The 13,500-nt window shown below is 39.9% G+C and overlaps 1 protein-coding gene across 3 annotated transcripts in view; it reads left to right on the forward strand.

Moving 5' to 3' along the window:
* CBX5 (chromobox 5) overlaps window positions 1-13,500 on the forward strand; it is a 36,170-nt gene that overhangs the window by 1,606 nt on the left and 21,064 nt on the right. The window contains exons 1-2 of one of the 3 annotated variants that reach the window (XM_081248333.1): window positions 2,283-2,373; window positions 2,674-2,775. The exons of 1 other annotated variant lie outside the window; for it this stretch is intronic. The gene's annotated coding sequence lies outside the window, so the exon portion shown is untranslated. Of the gene's footprint in view, window positions 1-2,282; window positions 2,374-2,673; window positions 2,776-13,500 lie in introns of those variants that run through there. One more of the 3 variants, XM_081248330.1, reaches the window with a different exon arrangement.

A 13,500-nucleotide genomic window follows, 5' to 3' on the forward strand; every position in this document is an offset into this window, starting at 1 on the left:
CCCATTAGTAATGCCCATTCGTATCAGTCGAGTGTATTTTAGTAAAACAAATTTTCATTGCATATTGGCTGTATCAGTCTATACTGCTCTAATATTTACTGATTTATTTAGTGTCAAGGGGAAAATGTTTAAATACTGTAATAAGTTCAAATACATATGAAGTTCTCTTATGAGTAGAGACCTTCCTGACATTGTACAAAAGGAAGATGATTTTAGATGAGCTTATGAAGGAGAGAGTTTCACGTTCTCTGGTACTTGCAAAAGGAAAACCTATTTTGTATTTGCTTCTAAACTATTCGTAGGTATGCTAATAATGCAGCTACTTAGTTTATAAGAACTAAAGTGAAATAGATTAAGGGTATCTGTCCCTAATTTATTTAGGTTTGAAAGGAATACAATCTTGATCTACTACAGGGTTTCTCAAGCTCAGCACTATTGATATTTTGAGCCTGATAAATGCATTTCACCTCCCCCCATACCCCCACTTGTGACAATCAAAATGTCACCAAATGTCCTGGGAGGGAGAGGTGCAAAATCTCCACTTGAAAGCCACTGACTGAAATGACAGATGGTAGAGTTGATTATCTTGTCAAAATCTTTTATTTTGCCAATTGGAATTTAGAGGGAGAAGATGGGTGAAGTGTTTAGGAAGTGTCCTTTAGTAAATGGATCACTAAATCCTCATGATTATCTCTTCAGATATAGCTGATCATTGTTTGATTGGATAAAAGGAAAATTTCATTAAGGTTTTTACCATTTCTTGCAATTTTTTTTTTTTTTTTTTTTGCGGTACGGTGGCCTCTCATTGTTGTGGCCTCTCCCGTTGTGGAGCACAGGCTCCGGACGCGCAGGCTCAGCGGCCGTGGCTCACGGGCCCAGCCTCTCCGCGGCATGTGGGATCTTCCCGGACCGGGGCACGAACCCGTGTCCCCTGCATCGGCAGGCGGACTCGCAACCACTGCGCCACCAGGGAAGCCCCCATTTCTTGCAGTTTGAACGTTGATTGCATCTTGTGTTTGTTTGGCTTCCTAAAATAATGGCAAATATGTTTTTGAAGAAGGTAGACTTTGCTTCAGATGCTTATTACATTGTCATTTGACTTAATCCTGTTTCCTTTAAAGTTTCATTATGCAAATAAATGTGCAAAGCACTCTGACATTTTCCTTTTTTTAAATAAATTTATTTATTTAATTTATTTATTTTTGTCTGTGTGGGGTCTTTGTTGCTGCACGCGGGCTTTCTCTAGTTGCGGCGAGCGGAGGCTACTCTTCGTTGCGGTGCGTGGGCTTCTCATTGTGGTGGCTTTTCTTGTTGCGGATCACGGGCTCTAGGCACGCGGGCTTCAGTAGTTGCGGCACGCAGGCTCAGTAGTTGTGGCTCACGGGCTTTAGAGCACAGGCTCAGTAGTTGTGGCGCACAGGCTTAGTTGCTCTGGGCATGTGGAATCTTCCCGGACCAGGGATCGAACCCGTGTCCCCTGCATTGGCAGGCGGATTCTCAACCACTGCACCACCAGGGAAACCCCTCTCTGACATTTTCTCATCTATAGTACTCTATTTCATTTTCTTAGAAAACACAGGTCGATTTCTGCTGATCTGATTTTTCAGCTGTACACTGGGGGAAAAGAAATACTGACTGAAAAATAGGTAACCAAATCATGCCACCCTAGATTACTCTTGAGTAGATTCATCTCATTTCCAGCGCCAGCTACTTGGCTGTAATTAGTGATCCCTTATTTGATGTTTTTAATGGTATATTATAATGGTATATTTTAATTTGAAAAATTTCAGGACTTGAAGCTAGACTTTTTGGTTTACTGTGGTGTGCAAATAAAAGTTGTTTGTTTTATTGTAAATTCTCTTACAGTGTCACAGTTAATAGATTTGATAAACATTTCTTTCTGGTGGGTAATTTTTCATTGAAATTCTGAGACTATCACATTGAAAATCCTAAGTTTAGACTTATTTCTTGCCTTTGGAGAACCTGGTTTGGCTGTTAATTTGTTCCTTTCTGTTAACAATATAAAATGCTGAACCTTTGTTACAAAAACTAAATTTCAGGCACTTGCACTTAGAATTTAGAAGCATATTATTGCATCCAAACATGAAATGATTATTCACTAAAAGGGAAAATAACACATCTTCACTGGTCTGTCTGAAATACAGTAAGTAGAAGTCTGGGCAGGAGGTGAGCAAGATGATAACTGAGGAAAGAGAAAGAAAGAACATACCTCTGAAGTGACTGGATTTTTATATTATCTAGGGAAGTTCTGGTGATTTTCACTGCCCTTGACAGTACCTCTGGGAAAAGAGAGAAAGGTATCAGGGTACAAAGGTTCCTGAGGAAGACTACTGTTTTTTTGCTTTTATCAAGGTATTTTATTTAACCACATAGCATGATTTATATATCTTATTGAAATAGCCCATTTAACATCTCCTGGTAAAGCATTTTTTCTTGTCCTTTTACTTGGTCTATTTTTATTTCCATTTGCCTTACGTGAAATTGGGCCTGAATGCTCTGGATGTTGATTTAAAAAGCAATAAATTACAGTGTGAGATATCACAACTGACATAGTATGGCTGATATTTACACATTGTTATCTTTGGACTTGGACTCTGGGCAGTTGTCTTTTTTTCGCTGACATAAACTTTGATTTTCCTTCCCTCCTTGTAGAGGATGGCTTTAGCTGATCGTCGTACTAATGGGAAGGAGTCCAGGTCATCCTGAGAAGAGTTGGCTTGTGCAGAGTCCAGGACGCAGATTTGTTGGATTTCTGTAAGCCACTCGAAGCCACGTGTTCATTTCTGATGACAACTTTACACTTGTGTTGGCAGAACACCCACAGTGACAACTGTTGCCCGTGTTTAGTCTGTTCGGGAGCTCTCCAGCTAGCATGTATGGGGGAGGACCTACACTGTTCTTGTTAGAAGCTGTGTAACTATTAGATCTTTCTGAATTTATCTTCTCAGATCTGCCATAATTTTAGATAAATTGCATCCTGTGATCGCCTCAACTTACCCTTTGAAATGAAAGATGAAAGGGTTTAGGCATTCTTTGGGTCATTTAAAGCACAATTCTTTTTGCATCAGTAATTGGTTTTATATATGTCCGGTTTATGATTTTTAAAATTTTATTTCCCCTGTGTCTTGGTTTCCTGTGGCTGCAATTACCGCAAACCTGGTGGCTTCAAACAACAGGGATTTATTCTCTCACAATTCTGGAGGCCAGAAGTCTGCAATCAAGGTGTTGAGCCCATTCTGGAGGCCCTAGGGGAGAGTCCCTTTCTTGCCTTTCCAGCTTCTGGTGGTTGTCAGTTTTCCTTGGCTTATGGCCTCATCTCTCCCTGCTCTGTCTTCATGTTGCCTTCTCTGCGTGTCTGTCTCAGAACTCCTGCCGCTCTTAAAAAGATACATGTGATTGCACTTAAGGCCCACTGATAATCCAGGATAAATTTCTCCTTTCACATCTTTAAATCACATCTTTTGCCATGTAAAGTAATATTCACAGGTTTAAGGGATTAGGTCATGGATAACTTTTGGAGGGCCATCATTCAGACTGTTATACCCTGGTTCTCTAACCCCTATCCAAATAAATTTTACCTAATTCAAAAAAGGAAAGGTTATTTTTAAAAATGAGGGGCAGCTATGGGGCGGGGGAAGGCTCAGGAGACCCAAGTGAGCCATTTGCCCTCTTCAGTCCTTAGTTTCTTTTTTTTTTTTTTTTTTTGGCTGTGTTGGGTCTTGGTTGCTGCACACGGGCTTTCTCTAGTTGTGGCGAGCGGGGGCTACTCTGTTGCGGTGCGTGGGCTTCTCATTGCGGTGGCTTCTCGTTCCAGTGCGCAGGTTTCAGTAGTTGTGGCGCATGGGCTTAGACGCTCTGTGGCATGTGGGATCTTCCCGGACCAGGGATCAAACCCGTGTCTCCTGCACTGGCAGGTGGATTCTTAACCACTGTGCGACCAGGGAAGTCCCAGTCCTTAGTTTCTTATATGGAAGAAATTGGATAGGTGAGAACTAATAGCCTTCTGGACCTAAGACTTTTATGAAGTGACTCCTAAATTGTCTTGGAGTTTATTTGTGAAGTTAATTTTAAATGCAAATCAATAACTCATTCTTATATTTTGGGCCAATGTAGTCCACTGGTGGTTTTGCCTAGGACTTGAGGGACAGAAGACTTTGTTGGCTGCTTGTCAACTTCTCAGGATGTTAACACAGGATAACAAACTGTACTTGTTAATTGTGTGTGATTTTCTAAAAAGAATGTAATGGACTAGCTGGGCCACTTTTCACTCATTCTAATGAGGCTGTGGACTGTGTAGTCTGGATTTCCTATCCAGTAAGAATAGTTCATCAAATTTAAACACTTACAATCAATTATATCTCAATTTAAAATTATTTTTAACGAGAGGGGAGTAAGCAGAATTTTAAGAAAAGAAAATAGCACTGACAGATTTTTCTAACTGAAAATAGGTCATGGACCTAGTTTTAAAATTTTTCACATGCAGTCTTTTTTTTTTTTTTTTTTTTTAACCAATTGGCATGCCGGATCTTAGTTTCCTGACCAGGGAACGAACCCGTGCCCCCTGCAGTGGAAGTGCGGATTCTTAACCACTGGACCACCAGGGAAGTCCCAACATGCAGTCTTATTCTTCAGACTTACTAAGTGCCTGTTCCATTGTGTTTCATTGCTAGGAAGGACACCAGAAAGCATAGGATTGAGATGGTGTCATTGAAAGGACTACTTTAAGATCAAGTTTCATAACACACTCATTATTTATTTCTTCCATGGAGAGGAGGAACCAGATTGAATTCAAGTATTTCTCTGATTGTAATCTACAATTCTTAGAATAAAGTAAGTTCATATCTGAGCCAGCAGGCATAATTATGTTGGAATAAAATGCCCTCTGCTAAAGAGGTCAGCCAGTAGGCTGGGAAATCTATCTTAAGTTTGGTTTCTGAGGCAAATCCTTGAACTCCTTGTGCCTTGTTTCTCATCCCTAAATCAGTAAGACTCACTTACTACCTCACAGGGAGTTGTGGAGGGTAATATACTGCTAATTTGTTCAGCATTTCACAACAATAAATTATATCTAGGAATCTGATGAAACATAGGCAAACCTCATATGTGTAGTTGGAGGCAAGCATAGGTGAAACTTACAAATAGTTCAGCAAATTCATTAAAGTTATTTTTAACATCCAACATTTGACCTTCTGTTTCCTGTATATTCTCTAAAGTGTTTTCTTGTTCTTTTTCCGAAACAGACATGAGGTAGGTAGGGCAAGTAGCTAACACTAGGTTAGATGATAAAAGGATCAACTCATTAAGAGGATACAATAATTCTAAATTTTACACAACTAATAATTGTCAAAGTACAAGAAAAAAAAAACAATAGAACTAAATAATAGATATCTGCAATTATGCTGGAGACTTCAACACCCTCTTAATTAAAAAAAAACAATAGAACTGAAATAGTAGATATCTACAATTATATTGAAGATTTCAACACCCTTTTTCAGTAATTAATAGAACAAGTAGACAGAAAGTCAGTACGGAATAGACTTGAACAACACTATCAACCAGTCTGATGTAATTGACATTCATAGGATATTCCATCCAACAGTAGCAGAATTCACATTTTTTTCAAGTGCAGGGGAACATTTACCAAGACAGACCATCTTCTGTCATAAAACAAATCTCAGAATTAAAAGGATTTGATCATACAAAGTATGTTTTCTGGCCATAATGGAATTAAATTAGGAATCAGTAACTGAAAGGCCTCTGGAAGATCCCCAAATATTTGAAACTAAACACACTTCTAAGTAACCCATGGATCAAAGAAGAGATCACACACAGAAAATTAGAAAATATTTTGAACTGAATAAAAATGATAACGTCAAAATTTGTGGGCTATAGCCAAGGCAGTGCTTAGAGGAAAATTTATATTATTAAATGCTTTAATTAAAAAGGCAGAAAGAGGGGCTTCCCTGGTGGCGCAGTGGTTGAGAGTCCGCCTGCCGATGCAGGGGACACGGGTTCGTGCCCCTATCCCGGAAGATCCCACATGCCGCGCAGCGGCTGGGCCCGCGAGCCATGGCCGCGGAGCCTGTGTGTCCGGAGCCTGTGCTCCGCAACGGGAGAGGCCACAGCAGTGAGAGGCCCGCGTACAGCAAAAAAAAAAAAAAAAAAAAAAAAGGCAGAAAGATCTAGAGTCTGTTTCTATCTTAAGAACCTAGAAAAAGAAGGGATAAGAGTGATGGTGTTTAAGGGTACAGACTTGTAACAAGTAGTAAATAACCCTAAAGACCTAATGCATGGTATAGTGAATATGGACAATAATATTGTAGTGCAATTATGTAACATAAATATCACTACATTGTCCACCATATTACAATACACAAATGTATCCAAGTAACACACTGTACACCTTAAACTTACAGTGTTACATGTCAAATTTATTCAATTAAAAAAAGAAAAAGCAAATTAAACCCAAAGTAAGCAGAAGAAAGAAAATAGTGAAGGTAAAAGCAGTAAGTAGTTGATGAAGTATAAGACAAAACTAGTAGAGTAAAATCAATGAAACTGAAAGTTGGTTTTTTGAGATGATAAAATTAACGAGCAAGTCTGATCAGGGGGAAAATGTCACAAATTACTAATATCAGGAATAAGAGAAGGGCTATCACTACTGATCCTACAGACAGTGAAAGGGTAATAAGGACGTATTATGAACAATTATGCCAATACATTCAATGTCTAAGGTAAAATGAATGGCTTCCTTGAAAGACAAACTACCAAAGCTCACTTCAGAAAAAATTCAGAACCTCACTAGCCCTATACGTATCAAGGATAATGGAATTTGTAGTTAACAGCCTCCCCACAAAGAAAACTCCAGGTCTAGATGGCTTCACAGGTGAATTTTCCCAACTTCTACGGAAGAAATAATATCAAATTCTACACAAACTGTTCCGGAAAATAGAAGAGGAGGAAACACCAACGTGTTCATTATTTTTAACTTCATCTACTATTAACTTCCCTGCTTTGTATATATGTATATATTAAAAATAATAAATTTATTTATTTATTTATGGCTGTGTTGGGTCTTCGTTGCTGCTCACGGGCTTTCTCTAGTTGTGGCGAGCAGGGGCTACTCTTCGTTGCGGTGCACGGGCTTCTCCCTGCGGTGGCTTCTCTTGTTGTGGAGCACGGGTTCTAGGGTGCACGGGCTTCAGTAGTTGTGGCTCGCGGGCTCTAGAGCGCAGGCTCAGTAGTTGTGGTTCATGGGCTTAGTTGCTCCGCAGCATGTGGGATCTTCCCGGAGCAGGGCTCGAACCTGTGTCCCCTGCATTGGTAGGCAGATTCTTAACCACTGCGCCACCAGGGAAGCCCCTGCTTTATATTTTAAAAAGTGTTTAGTTTTTTTACCCCCACAGCAGACCTATGAGATAAGTAGGGCAAATAGCTAACACCCTTAAGGTTAAGTGAACTGTCCAGTTCAACCTTTCAGTGATCTGGTTGGGATAGGACCCACATCTCCTTATTTCTAGCCCTGATATTGCCACTGTTAACTAGTTACCCCTTTAGTAGCTTTTTTGTAATAACCTTTGGGGATGGTGCTAACCAGTGCTGACTTAACTAAGGAGAATCTTAAAACCTTAGTCCTTAAGTTGACGACTGGGCTAGACTCACTGCTTATGCAATGCTTGACACCTACTTGGCCCTCAATAAATGTCCCATAACCAATTTTAGAGCAAGGATCAGTATTACTGTATCATCCTTTTGGCATAGGATCTGAATTGGGATGATGGTTGGAAGCTAGACAAAAAGAGAGTCAGGGCTTCCCTGGTGGCGCAGTGGTTGAGAGTCCGCCTGCCGATGCAGGGGACACGGTTTTGTGCCCTGGTCCGGGAAGATCCCACATGCCGTGGAGCGGCTGGGCCCGTGAGCCATGGCCACTGAGCCTGCGCGTCCAGAGCCTGTGCTCCGCAACAGGAGAGGCCACAACAGTGAGAGGCCCGCGTACTGCAAAAAAAAAAAAAAAAAAAAAGAAACATCTTATTTGGCATAAGCAATGTGTCAGAGTGCTCAGTGGAAGAGCTGGGTGGTCTGAGATTGGCCATCCCTTTAGCTTTATCTGATGGCCTTTCTTTGCATTTAACTATCAAGATATCTGAAGTGTAGAGCACACTTTTATGATACTGTGGCATAGTAACTCACACTTAAATGTCAATAGAGACGCTTGCAGAGACGTACAAGGTTCAATAATTTCTGGTGTAGGTTTGTTTCTCCTGTCACCACCCATTATATATATATATTTTTTACAGCTTTTAAATTGCCACAGAGAGAAATTGGTCAGGATCATAATAGATGGCCAAGGAGCTGCCAAGGATACCGTTGTATGGGATGGGAAAAAGTTCAATACTGGCTTGATTTTATTTATCTAAATTGTAGGCTATGACTTCAATATAATTCATGTTGCTAATACACCAAGGTAATGGCAGAGCACAAAACTAAGCCGTATGTTGAAGGAATGCTCTCTTTTACTCCTGAAGTTTTACAGTTTGAGATATCTTTCTTATTCCAATTATATAAAAACTCCTTTTTTTGTCCGGATGTATTAATCAGGTTTTAGCATATTGATTTAAAGTCTAATACCATCTCAGCAGTTAGAGATTTTAGTTTGGTTATGCAGATTAGTTTTTATGACTCTTGAATGTCTTTGCAAAACTAAGACTATGTTAGAATGTAAATTGTTTGGCATAGTAGAAGCTCTTCCTTCAAATAGAGGATTTGTTGAAATGACCTGAAGGGGCCCTTGTAACCCTTAAGCTGCTGATGGCCAAAATCTGTACAAGCTAGATAAGCGTGAGTCTTAATTTTATGGCTGTTTAGAAACTGCTTTATGACCATAATTTTATTTGGTGGTGGATACTTCAGTTCTCTTTTAACCCCTCCATATTTTGTGAACATGGATTGCCAAAGTGGTATGTAAAAAGCTAAGATTCGTGGTAATCTACTCAAACGTTGCTCTTACTCATTTTTCTTAAGATTTATGATGAAATTGCTAGGTTCTTCATGAAAGGTGACAAGATCTACTAGTTCATGCTTCACATTTAATTAATAGAGAGGAGTGGGTGTGAGATTAACACTCACTAGAGACTGTGGGGCTTTGAGATGAATTCAGTACATTCCAAGGATAGAGTTGTTGGAAGCACCATCTGGAAGACATTTGCCCATAGTGATACAAATTCTACTTTCTCATGAATCTTGGAACAATTGACTATCTAACCTCTTGCCCAGCAATGGGTTTAGGTGTGCCCTAACTAAATTTAGAGAAGATGGACACTTGGGAGAAGAAATTCGGTAGATTTGAATAAAGGAAAAAGAAAAATCTCATGTAAAATTATTATTTTGTGGAATTGTGATCTGGTAACGGGTTATCAACAATTTGTGTGTTAGTGGTAAATATACCAATGAACCAGACTTAACGCTTTGAGCAGTTCTGAGAATTGCTATAGTACACATTCATTTATATTTTTTAATGGCATTCAGAGCTTGGAGGACAGTACAGTCAAATGAAATTTATAAGGCACCCTTTATCTCCATTTATAATGTAGATGTTTTAATCTAAAAGAACAAAAGGCTCTTTACTCCCTTGCTCGCTGGAGCAGGCGGCTTAGATAATCAACAAATAGGATACTTTGCCTCCAGAATAATTCTGTGACTGGTTGAAGCAGTGCCTTGGCCTGATTTTTGAAGGATCATGAACTGGAGCTCGTGCTAGCCAAGGGAGAGAGCGTTTCCTCTTTCCACACTCCTGTCTATTAATAAAGTTTGTGTTCTCTGTATGTGGCTTGTTAATGACAGGGGTGTTAATGACCACAGTTAATTTTCCTCCTCAACTCTTTCCTAATCCAGTCTCTTAAATAGACATTTAGAAAGCTTTTAACTCCTCTTGAGTTGGGTGCTCATAGGCTTTTGGTGCAGGTGGAGTGATAAGTTATCAGCCCATTTAACAAAACCTGAGACAGCCAGGACAGCTGTAATGTGCATCCCTATGCTGTGTTTTTGTTAAAATGTCACATGGCTTATACTTTGGAAATCATAAATCTAGTGGAAGAAAACATCTTTATAGAGGGTATTTTAGTTTTATGCTGTATGTGTTACAAACCTGAAACCATTGGTACTTCTAGGTCTATAAAGAGGAAAGAACACAAACCAGATTAAAATGGTTCTGTAAATTTGGTTGCTTTTCATCTGTTTTATTTGCTGCAATAAGGCTATAAAGAGGATGCCTTGAAGACAATGCTGTAGCTGACAGTTTAATCTTCACATAAGCCACCAGCTTTCCCCAAGGGACTTAGGGGAGAAATGGGAGTTTCTCAAGCTTAGACCAACTGAAGTCACCCATCAGTGGCATATTAGTACATGTGATAGGGACCTTTGCATATGCCCTCGCCCTTTCCTACTCTTTAGAATGACTTGCTTCATAGAAGATTTTGCCTTTTTAGTGGGCTTATAAAATTTATATTGAAACTCTAAAATAAAGAGCTCATTGATTATGCATTTTGACATTTGGTTTGACTAATGTCAGTTTAGTAGGTAGTTCAGTGAGGCAGCTTAGCAGTTGGTTTCATTACTTTTTAAACAATACAAAGAAAACTTAGAGAAAAACGTAGAATATATATAATACATATATATGCTTTTGCTCGTAAGTCGTGATGAAAATACAGTGTGCTACACCGAGATCTAAGAAAAGCCACCAGGACAGTTGACGTTGAAAAGTAGTGACTGGAGGGACTAGAGCAGAGCCTGAACTAGACAGAGCAGACACATACCGGAGATCTCATGTGGGTGGTTCTGTTTCCAGGATTGATTGGTTGATGCAAACAGCTAATCATTACATCTGTTGTTCTTCTGGATTGCTCCAGCTTTCAGTAATGCCCTCTCTGTAATTTCTGGGCACTGGCAGTTTTTACCTTTTTTTTTTTTCTTTTACCCGTATAATGTGTGGGGCTTTTTTTGTCCCTCTCTTTCTGCTTCACCTCCTCACCTCTTCCCCACCCCCCCCTTTTTTTTCTGGAAGATTCATGTGTTAAAGAAGTTTCCTGTCATCGACTTGGAATGTGGGTTCTGACTGTGCCTGACCGCAGAGCTCTTTGATGTTTGTCCAAGGCTGAATTTTCACCAGATCCCTGGTTTAGGTGTTTTTCCCCCAGCACTCAGAGGCCTGTAAGGTGAATTTGCCTTGCATCGTTGATATGAAGGGTTGGTGGGCCTGCTCTTTCTCGTGATCTGATGGGCCATTAAATTGCTGGACTCTGTGGTTGTTGATGCCTTTACCAGAGAGTTCCTGTGTATGTTCAAGAAAAGGCTGAGTGAGAGCTGTTATGTCTGAAAGACTCTGGAAACTTGAGAAGCTCACCCCTTCCCGTGGAGATTTCCATAAGGATAATAAGCTTGTGCTCAGAGGCTCAGCCTCTCTTTCTCTGTCTTGGTATCGGGATTCTACCTTAATCAAGCCATCGTCCTGCCAGCCATGTCTCATTTCTCACACTGGAATGCTCCCTCCTTCCAAGCTCAGTGTGAACCACCAGTCTTGATGCTTTATCTGGTCCAGGCTCTAGCCCTTAAATTGTCCGTCTGACTCTGTGTTTCATTTGACCCTAATACACTGGGTCGCAGTGTCTAAAAGAGAATTACGTCCCCTCCAGTGTCTGAGTGCATTTCTCATTTACTGCTGCTCCTGAGCCGATCTGTCACTTCAAGGTTAAGATAAGACACATTCCATCAGAGCTATGTCGTCATCCTTGCCAGCTTCTGATCTGTGACTGTCCAGGAGATTTACAAGACAATTGCATGCCATTCTTTACAGAATATTATGGTTGGACTCTGACTCCTGGCATAAGGCCCAATTTGATTTGTCAGCTGTTAAAAAACCCATTTCCCAAAGAGAAAGGGATCTTAGCCATGTGCCTTTTAGGCAGTTCTTAAGAGTGGGAAGGAGGGAATTGATCTGACCCTTTATTTCCTGATGTTTTAAGGAGAAGGATGGACACCTGAATGTTTTTGTCCCTTTCCTCCTTGAATTCCCTTGTTTCGCCTTAAAGGTTTCACTAAAATGTTAGCATTCCTGTCCTTTATCCCTTTACAGAATTGCTGTTAAGTCTTTTCATTCTGCCATCTCCAATGCTTTCCTGAATTTTAAAGAGTAAGAATTTTGCCCTTGAGAGAAAGGTTTATTAGTTTACCAGCACCTGGTTAACAAAGACACAGTTCCTCCTTTCTTGCTCTCTAACATGTTGAACTGCAGGAGTTACTGCATGTGATACGGTTTAATGGCTTAGGAATTTGGAAGGTCACATATTTCCTGCTGCTGTTGTATTAGGCCCTGTAATATTTTTACAAAAGCTTCTCGTTGGGGGACTTAACAGCCCTTTGGTTTCAACATAAACTCACTCTTTCCCTAGGTGGTAGGCAGTGGGGATTTATTTGGCCCACTTTAGTGATTCTGGGGTTAGAGCTAAAATTTATTTACTCAAGATCACACATGGCAAGTTAATCACAGAATCAAAACCCTGATCTAATTCCATTGGCATTGTTTTCATATCCCTTAACTACAAAAAGTTTTAAAAAGTTAGGAAGAATCGAGAAAGGCAGTTTTTACTCAGATTTCCTGATGGGTCTATTCAAGGTTGAAGAAATCCTCGTAGTTGAAAACTGTCCACTTTGCCCTCATACCCTACAGTTTCTTCTGTTTGATAACCAAAATAATAACCAGTCTTGATGCTTTATCTGGTCCAGGCTCTAGCCCTTAAACTGTAAAAGAATCACCATTCTTTTTTTTCCTCGGTCGGGTTCTTTGCTTTCGATTGTCCCTTTTTCTTAATCTCCGATGGCAGCAGCCTCTATCTCTAAAAGACCCATATCTGTAAAGCAGAGAGCAGAGTTTTGGAGCTCTCTAAAATGTTCTTAGGGCCAGGAGAAAGGAATTCATGGGACTGCAAGTCTTAATTCTCTTTTCTTTATTTATTTCAGTCTTCCTTTTCTCAAGTATTAGGGATTCTTAATATACAAAATTTTAAATTACTATACTGTATAATTAATGTTCCAGGTAGGTAATTATTTTAAAATTTGTTTTATAACATTACAAGAACAACTAATGAGAAGTGGTTTTAATAGTAATGGTTGTGACTGGACTGCTCCCTCCTTTCTCTTTTTTAAAACTACTTAAGAATTAATTTTTTTTTCTATCTATAATTTCAGCTGGAAGGTTCTTTGGTAGTGCTTCAAGTCCCTACATTCTGTTTCTGTATCCAGTGATTCCCCCCAAAGGGAAAGTTGTATAGCATCTTTGAAATCCTTCCCTTCCCCCTCTCCGGTTAGTCCCTGCACCCCACCCCCACCCCAGCAATCTTAATTAACTGTTCAGTGACAGATGGTAGAAAAGGCCTCGTCTAAAGTGCTTCTGGTGGGCTGGATTAGGGGGTGGGTAGTTTGTACTGA

Source organism: Mesoplodon bidens (genome assembly GCF_964165515.1).
Source record: "Mesoplodon bidens genome assembly, chromosome: 11".
NCBI lineage: Eukaryota > Metazoa > Chordata > Mammalia > Artiodactyla > Ziphiidae > Mesoplodon > Mesoplodon bidens.